Consider the following 9,672-nt stretch of genomic DNA (forward strand, 5'->3'; position numbering starts at 1 on the left):
TACAATCAAGTGGGCTCGATACCTAACTTAAACAAGTCCATGTATATGCTTAGCATATGCTGAAGCCTCTGTGATTCGGATGTCGAGCCAGTACACCCGGTGTACTCTTAGTGTACTCGGCTAGGGTCAAGAACCGGTAATCTTCTGAAGGCCATAACTTATTCATTCTAAGTCCGATTTCATCATTCTTTATATCTACAGGAGTTAATTTAGGCATCAAACAACCATACCGACGGTTATAGCCTTCAGATTGCGATTCTTAGTGTTACCTTAATGTTAAATTAGATTTCGTCATTTCGGGGTCCAACCAAGGGTTATGGCTTTCGGAAACGAAATCGCAATCTAATTTGGACCCCGACATAACTCTCAGATGCCTAAATTATATTGCGATTCTTAGTGTTACCTTAATGCTATGTATGTTATCTCTTTTTTGCCTTACCTTACTTTGACTCGGATATCATGTCTTTGGGGGTATTTATAGGCTGCTCGTTGTTAGAAGAGTTTATAGTCTTGACTGTTCCTTCATTTATTATCCGGTCTACAGACAAGCACAATCTTATCCTTTTTATGTTATTTTATTTTTTCGTACCATTTCTTTTGCAGGTTTCCTGAGATATGGTTTCAATACTTGTGTATGATGTATTCGAATTTATATTTATTCGTAACAAGTCGTGGTGTCTGTAACACCCATTTGGTCATGGATAATGTAAGTTGTGAGGACCCAATGTTCAATTTGTGATGGGGCCTAAGGGCATATCAGTAAGTATCAGTTCGAGCCTTTATGAAGTTTGGGTTTATGTTATAAAAGTTTTAAGGCAATGGCGAGTTGATAAAAGTATAAAGCTTCTTGTTTCCTTCCTATGGATATAAAAAATGATGAAATCGGACTTAGAATGAAGAAGTTATGGCCTTCGGAAGATTGACGGTTCTTGACCCTAGCGAGTACGTTGGGCATACGCCAGGAGTACGCTCGGCGTACTGGCTCGACATCCGGGTCCAAAGGCTTCAACATATGTTAGGCGTATGCTTGCGCTTGTTTTTAAGTTAGGCATCGGGGCCACCTGATTGTAGCAGGTCATTTTTTGGGCTTAAGGCCATATTAGGCGTTCTTGGGCCGTATTGGGCCTTAAAGGCATTGTAGTTGGGTTTAAATGCCTTTTGGGCTTTTTATGGATTTGAGCCTTAAGGGGAGAGAAGGCAGGGGTAAAACAGCCATTTTTGCCTTAAGTCAAGAATTAGAGTTTTAGACTTGAGTTTGAGATCATCACTTTAGAAGAAGGAGCAACCATAGCAGAAGAAAAAGTCATTCATTAATGAAAAACCCTAAATTGATTTTTCAAGGAAGAGTATATCATTTATTGTTTTGTCAATAATTATTATGACATGTCATAATAGTTAAACCAAGTCATCATTTAACATCTAAAACCTAGTTACCAGTGGATAATATTTGATTGTGTTTTTTCGACACACCAAACGTGAATGGTATTTTAGTATTAAATTATTTAACCTGTAAAAGACTTGATTTATTTTAGTATTAAATAGTTTTATTATTAAATTATTTAACCTGTAAAAGACTTGATTTTTATCATTAGCCTGTAAAGACTTGATTTTTTTCCAGATATTTTTGTTTTTTTTTTTCTATTTTTTGAATTAAATTATTCATACTTTATAGTTTTTTAAAGGGTTAAAAGTCTTAATATTTTTAACCCGTAATTGGAAAAAGTCTTAATATTTTTTTTTTATTATTGTTATGGCCACAACTTTTTCACAGAATTATTACTATAGCCCACTTAACAAGTTTTATGGTTAATTTGGTTAAATTTTTTGCAAAATCAATCCTAAAAGTTCATATTTGGTCCCTGAGGTTTGGAAAAAATTACACCATATGATTTTTTAACTCTATTTTTGGTTTTTTGTATACTTTATCTATTTTCGTTTTTTTTTACAAATATATATACATTTTTTATTTTCTTTTTTGTATATAATTTATTTATTTTCATTTTTTAACTTTATTTTTCATCAATTTGATTTTTTTTTTTTTTACCTTTTATTTTCTATTTTATAGTGTATATATAGAGTATATTAAAGTTTTTTTTTTTTCATCTTTCTTTTCGTATTATATTTTAATTTTTTCATCTTTTTATTTTTTTCTTATTTGTTTTCCAATTAAGAAAAAAATATAATCCTTGAGAAGCTTATCTTCATGTGCATTCTATGCACTTTTCTTCAATCCTAAACCATTACTACTGCTTGGTGACGTGAAGTTCAAGTTCTCGTGAATATTTATCTATTTACGTCTTAATAACGTACAAAACTCCATGCATAAAACCTAATACACCACCTCTTTAATTATTAAATTGGAAAACAAATAAGAAAAAAATATAAAGATGAAAAAATTAAAATATAATACGAAAAGAAATATGAAAAAAAACTTTAATATACTCTATATATACACTATAAAATAGAAAACAAAATGTATAAAAGGTAAAAAAAAATCAAATTGATGAAAAATAAAGTTAAAAAATGAAAATAAATAAAGTATATACAAAAAAGAAAATAAAAAATGTATATATATTTATAAAAAAAAAAAAACGAAAATAAATAAAGTATACAAAAAACGAAAAATAAAGTTAAAAAATCATGTAGTGTATTTTTTTTTCCAAACCTCAGGACCAAATATAAACTTTTAAGACTGATTTTGCAAAAAATTTAACAAAGTGGGCTAGCTAGAGTAATAATTATGTAAAAAAATTATAGTCATAGCAATAATAAAAAAAATATTAGGGTTTTTCAAAGGCCTTTTATATTAACCATTTTTTAAACTGGTTGTCTTCAAATTTATTAGGGATTAGGTAGAGGTCTTAAGAAAGAAAATTATGTTGATCTTTTTGAAAATTACATTTAAGTTTATGTTTATATGTGAAAACACTTTTTAATGTAAGGGTTAGTTCTAAACCTAAATATCATAATCGTTTGGTTTCTAGGTTAACTCTACCTACTGATATTATACCAAACAGGGGGTTGGGGGTGATTATTTGTGAGTGTGTTAGGACACTGATAAATGATTAAAATTAGATAGTGGTTGGTTTATGTATATGAATTAGAGTGAGTATTATTTTTAATAATAAAAAAGTGGGTTGTGACCCGTTTGCTAATAAAAATAGTCTTGCATCCTCTTAAAAACAACTGTGAACAAAAGTAGCACAAGATTTTTCAAGATGTGGATTATTCACATTGCAAACTATTCTTCTTGAACACTTTCCCCTTCCCTCCTCAGATTCCTGATTTGACATGCAAAATCCCAAAAATGGATGACTTAACATCATATCATATTAACGAGGAAATCCTGTCTCAAATCTGGATTGAAGTCAAAAGCTTTAGCCTTGAATCCACTGTATGAAATTATGTAAGAAAATGATTTTGAAAATAATGAATAAGGAAATGATGAATACCTTCTTCAAGTTCGCGAAACTTGAACCAAATCAAGTGAGCATCGTTTCTTGTGATGAAACAGAGAAATCCAAGAGAAGGTCAAGGGAAAGGGAAGAATCCACAAGTAATAAGCGGCATGGGTGGAATTGGAAAGAGGAGAAGCTTAATTCCATTCTTTCCAAACCACCCATTCCACACATTACTTACAGATCATCCTTTCCCTCTTCTCCAAATTCATACATCTATATAAACTCTCTCAGTTTCAGAAACACAAAAGAATTGCAGCCATTACTTACTATTGACTAAACCAAAACGATAAACTAATCTCAGCGAGAGCCGAAAATTGTTCATCAAATCCTCTTTAAATTAAGAGAGAGAAAGAAAAAAGAGAGGAAGAAATTACACATCGAATCCTCACTGCTAGTTAATTAGAAGATAAAGTCAACTATAAGGCCAGATCTATGAAAAGCTTAGTCAACTATGGCCAGATCTAAGAACGGAAGCATGAATAATAACATAAACTAAAGGTATCAACAGAAATTCCTGTGCTACAATAATGATTCCGAAACTACGCTAGGTAAAGATTGAAATCAATTCATCAAATCAAACAGGATTCAATAAATCCGTAGCTAAACTAATAAAATTCATTGAATTTAACCGAATAAAAGAGAAATCACAAAGAAACACTGGACTACAAAACAAGATTCAGAAATTAAGCAAACCTATACCAAGAAATCGCGAAAGAAAACATGAGTTTGAACATAAAGAGACGCCAATAATGGAATTTTCACCTAGGGTTTGCGAAGTAGTAATGTGTTATACGTCAACGATCTACTTCTCTCTTTATAGAAGATAAGTTTCAGAATAGCCCTTGATATATAAGATATTTCCATAAAAGGAACATTTTTATAACGGTCATTTTTTTTTATAAACAATCACCTTCGTTCTTTCCAGGTTGTTTTAATTGGAAATAAATCTAACGGTTTTCTATAAATGACGATCATATTTCTTTCCACGCCGTTTTATATAATCTTGCTTTTTTAAATTAAAAATATATTTATTATAACAAAATTATCTACATATAAAAAAATAATTAGGTTTTTTTTACTATATTTATTATAACAATATTATCTACATATAAAAACATAATGGGTTGGAGATTCATTTCTTCATTCTTTGATTGAGAGGGGTTCACCGTTCACAGACACCATATCCATTTCCCCTAATCCAGCTGGACACCCAGGAGCGAGACCATCAATAGTTCATGACTTATCTGATGATGAGTGATTTGGCCTTCAATTTGCTATCCTTTATTTTGATTTGGTTTGGTTTGCTTAAAGACTTCGTATTATCTTTATGATTGATGTGTTTTATACTTTTATTTCTAACATTGTTTGGTTAGATATTTGTTTACCATGTAATTGCTCTTTTGGTTTGTTTAGATTTTTTGCAAAAAATTTAGCTTTTGAAGATTGAAAAGTTCGGCAATTTATTTTGAATGTTAAAAATCATGAGATGTTCGAGCACTTTGGTGGATTTTTAGAAGGAACTTTGTCGTTAAGGACGTGTGGGGAAACTTTCCAACTAGGAGCAGAAAGAAGAAGCTTATTGGAGAGAAAAAACGTGTGCATGATCAACATGAGTCAAGTCGGTTTTATTTTGCGAATAAAAAAGCTCATCCGATATTACATGCCGCGTCTAGTTGATACGTGTGACGTGTCTTACTCCTATTTGCGACACATTGTTGCTCCTTGACGCAACTCGTTAGCCAATCATCGTTTTGCACGGCGTATGTGTCAATACACGCAACACGTGTTTCTCAAAGGGCAGAATATGTTCGAAGTTTCAAGTTGTGTTTCCTGCAAGGATTCAAATGCCAATTTTCAGCATAGAAATCAGCTTTTCAATAGTTGTGATTCCTCAAGTTCAAAATTCGATCTTATCACTACTATACCAAGCAAGGAAGTGTGTTCCTTTTTCTCTTTTCTATGTTTTTAATTGTGCATACAATGAGAGAATTGTATGATTTAAACGTAAGGTAGAGGGTGGAATCATGAAAAACAACTTGGCCTAAGCCTAGAACTTTTCTATTGCATTTGACTAATATGGTAATATTTATTGGTGTCACAAGTAATGATTTGAAATTAGTCTTAAGATCATATTTAGCTATCACGTTATAGTATTTGTGTCTTTTCACATTGATCCATAAGTAGTTATTTCTAGCTTTAAGGATTACAAAAAGTTTTACATATTTGATGTAAATAACCCTTTGAAAATTTATCTTAGGTATTGTCATATATTAATTATGTTGTGAGTCACAACCAAAATAGATTAGTTGAATTTCCAAGCTTGCACGTAAGAAGTTTCAACGATAGTTTAGTAGTAATTGTTATTATAATAAGTAATTTAAGTTCAAAGACTCCATTAGTGGTTTTTGAAACTCGAAGCACCCTATGCTTTCTTAGATTGTAACAAAGTTTAGTAATATATATATATATATATATATATATATATATATATATATATATATATATATATATATATATATATATATATAATATAATATAATATAATATAATATAATATAATATAACCAAAATAAGTCATAGAACTATAAAAATCACCTACAAAAATCAAAATCAATAATTATATTTAATTACTATCCAAAAAAATAATAGATCATTAAAATACACATTTATGGTCATTTATGAACATATGCTCATTTATGATCATTCAAATAGTACCAGGTTATATTTCAATAATGATTGTATTCATGATTATGTTTGAACATGTATAATTTTGTATAAATGTTCAATTATGAACATATTTTCATTATGAATTTGATTAGTTTTAGTGATTTTGATGAAAATGTGCATCCATGAACATTTGTACATGTTCATAATTGAACATGCATGACTTTGATCAATTTGATGGATGCACATGTCTTCTAAATCTGTTCAGTTATTAACATGTAATGTTGTGACATCCCTAAATTCACGATCATTTTAATAAATTTATTTATACTTATTTGAAAATCAGAGTATTTATTTTTAAAAAATAATATTGCGGAATTTGTTCCCAGAAAAACATGATAAACATATTATCAAAGCATTTCCAAATAAATGTATTTTGTTTATATTAAAACTTTGGGATGTCATCGTCAATACAAAACATGAGCATAAACAGACATTACATTCATTTACACTAGCGATATACATCTCCTTTAATCTCTCACTGTAATGTAGCTTCGTATCAATACTTGTGATACAAATAAACTAAATGAGTAAGGTTAGGAAACCTGGTGAGTACATAAGGATTTCAATCACACAATGTTATATCATATTTATATGTTTTAGAACTCACACCATATACAATTTCACCTCATATAAGCAGTTTTTACCCCACCCCGTCGATCCTTACAACGACACGATCTATACTCTCAGATCTAAAATTAACCTCTTTACCTAATCCATACTACCGGATCTAAAATTAACCTCTTTACCTATTCCATACTCTCGAATCAGGTATGTCTAATCCATGCTCCCGGATCAATAATTATTCTCATTCTATACTCCCGAACTAAAGACAATTGATTATGTCTAATCCATGTTCCCAGATTAATGATAAATATATATGTTCTCTCCACACTCTCGGACTAAGGACAAATGAATAAGTGTAATCCATGCTCTCAGATCAATGACAAGTTTTAAAGATCTACCCTCTGTGTATATCTCACTCGTACTCATAAGGAGATACTACCCAATATTTCTCTTAATTAATTTAGGTTTACTTTGTATCCTAAATCATCATATATTATGAGATATGCTCTTAACACGTATTTCATGCAATATCAAATATTTCACACACAAACATATATTTAATACTTTAATCAATACTTGTATTAAAATCATGTTAATGAAAAGGACTATGCACTCACTTGTTAAAGTGATGACTCGAAACTTAGACAACACTTCGCTTCTAATAATCGTCTTTTCCTTCGACGAAACCTAATATCATTATCACTAGATTTTAGTCTAATATTAATAGAGACTATTATTTTTTTATAAGTGTTAAACAATACTTTTCAACCACAATGTACAGACAGGGACCAGACATGAAACACCGGAGGGCAGGACCATTTTGGCATTATAGCACTTCTGAAATCCAACAACCCTATGCGGACCTTCAAACCAAATTCTCCGTACCGTGAGTAGTTAAAATATATTATAATAACACTTTGTATATTATATCTTAATATATTTATTGCTTATAATTTTATAATAACGATATTGAACGTAAACATAAGCTATATTTAAAGTAGGGTAAGCATATCTCACTTACTGAGGGTTTGGCTAGGAACCAAGTTCTGCGGGGGCAGAACTTCCGAGCTGAAAATATCTTTTTCTCGGAGCCTTCTGGAACTCCGTGGGCTTTCCTCTAGCACTTAGAAGTTACTAGAGGTTGGGGAGGTTTAGAGAGAAGTGAGAGAGAGAGAGAGAGAGAAAGAAAGAAAGAGAAAAAGGTTGAGGTGTGAGGAAAATGAGTGAGCCTTGCATGGTATTTATAGGCTGAAAATGGCTCAACTCGGCGAGTTCTGAGCCTCCAACTCGTCGAGTTGGGTGCCAGGTGTCACCATCTGGTGGCAAGGCGTGAGAAGGAAGCAATGGCTCATATCGCGCCACGTCACCCACTTCGCATCAGCCCATCCTGACTTGTAAATTCCATAACTTTCGCATACGAGCAACATTTTCGATGTTCTTTATATCCACGCGTAGGTATTGACAAGATCTACAACTCTCCTTTTGACTTCATCGACAAATTCTTGACCAATTTTAAATTTAATAGTATGAGAATATTACATTGTTTACCGACCGTGTAAAATTCATAACTTCTACATACGGACTCCGTTTTTTACTGTCTTTTTATTGTTGAGCTCCAATTAATGAGATCTACAATTATCATTTAGGTTTTGTTGGTTAAAATAAATTGATCTAAAATTCGAATTCCGGACTACATATTGCCATGCCAAATCTTAGAAAAATCATAATTTCCTCATACGAAGTCAGATTTGAACGTTCTTTTTGTGCACACCATTGGTTTAATGTATACTATGACTTTCGTTTAGATACCTAAGGCTAAAAAGTAATTTATCAAAAATTCACTTTTTACGTTACATGGTGTCGTGCTTGTTTAGCCGTAAAACTTCGACAAACCATAACTTCTTTATTATAAATCAGATTTCGGCGTTCTTTATATGTACGAAACCATTGTGACATATAATATAACTTGATTAAGATTATTCATTATAAATAGTCTTCCATTAAAACTTCATTTTTGACACTTATTGTCTCTAAATTGACTAGCCCGGATTTTTACAGGCGTTACAATTATCTCCCCCTTAGGATGATTACGTACCGAAATCATCAACACAACGGGACTTGTATAATGACTCCATACATTATCTTTTCATCCTAGATAATAACTGTAACTCATATGTTCCCTTGAATGAGTATTTAACTCTTGGACTTCTTAACTGCTGGCGATGCTCAATCTTGCATCTGCTCTATATGCTATGTTGGACTTTCAATTGTAACCTTTGAGTTACAAAATCGATCCTTATTGGAGACTCCCACTTCTTCCTAATCATACTTAACTTAAGAGAATTTCTTTACTTCGATTATCATGATAGACCAATATGTCATGTTCTAATGACCTCTCATCGTATGATGCATTGCTTAGACTCAGGTCTCTTAGAGTCAAATTCCTAAATGGAATATACATTCCTTCATGTTCTAATGCGATATAATCACGTTCTAGCATGTAGTACTTCTAACTACAAGCTTCTTTACTTTAACGGTGATCGCGATACTTCTATTGATCGCTTCGATTATCTTTCACTTCAATCTTCTGGCTTAAATCAGATGCTACATCGAGCTTGGTTCTCTGAACCACGTAACATACTCATCTTAGTCAGATTCGATCTGATATGACCACTAGGGTGGGAATAACAATCATCTTCTTAGTCATTACCGAAACGATGGTAACAACATACTTGAACAAAACATAATCAATTACTAGCTTCTTGGTAACCTTGTGACTTTCTCTGATCCAAGTGTGAGTCATGTGCTTCCGATAGTATAGGTCTCTACTAACTTTCACACATACTTATACTCGTCCTAAGTATTGTCTTGTAGTCCCCAAGTTCTTATTCCCTAAAATCACAATACAATTTAACACATA

The 9,672-nt window shown here is 31.6% G+C and overlaps 1 long non-coding RNA gene across 2 annotated transcripts; it reads right to left on the reverse strand.

The window, feature by feature from the left end:
- Positions 1 to 3,147: 3,147 nt before the first annotated feature.
- LOC145033670 (uncharacterized) lies at positions 3,148 to 4,230 on the reverse strand. Of its 2 annotated transcripts, none has more exons than XR_013677645.1 (2): positions 3,453 to 4,230; positions 3,148 to 3,357 (listed from the first exon to the last, which is right to left on the reverse strand). It is a non-coding gene; the product is annotated as an uncharacterized LOC145033670 (long non-coding RNA). The 2 variants fall into 2 exon arrangements; XR_013677644.1 differs by having other exon boundaries at positions 3,148 to 3,392.
- Between the last annotated feature and the right edge of the window lie 5,442 nt (positions 4,231 to 9,672).

Source organism: Lactuca saligna, chromosome 3 (genome assembly GCF_052625555.1).
Source record: "Lactuca saligna cultivar CGN05327 chromosome 3, ASM5262555v1, whole genome shotgun sequence".
Classification (NCBI taxonomy): Eukaryota; Viridiplantae; Streptophyta; class Magnoliopsida; order Asterales; family Asteraceae; genus Lactuca; species Lactuca saligna.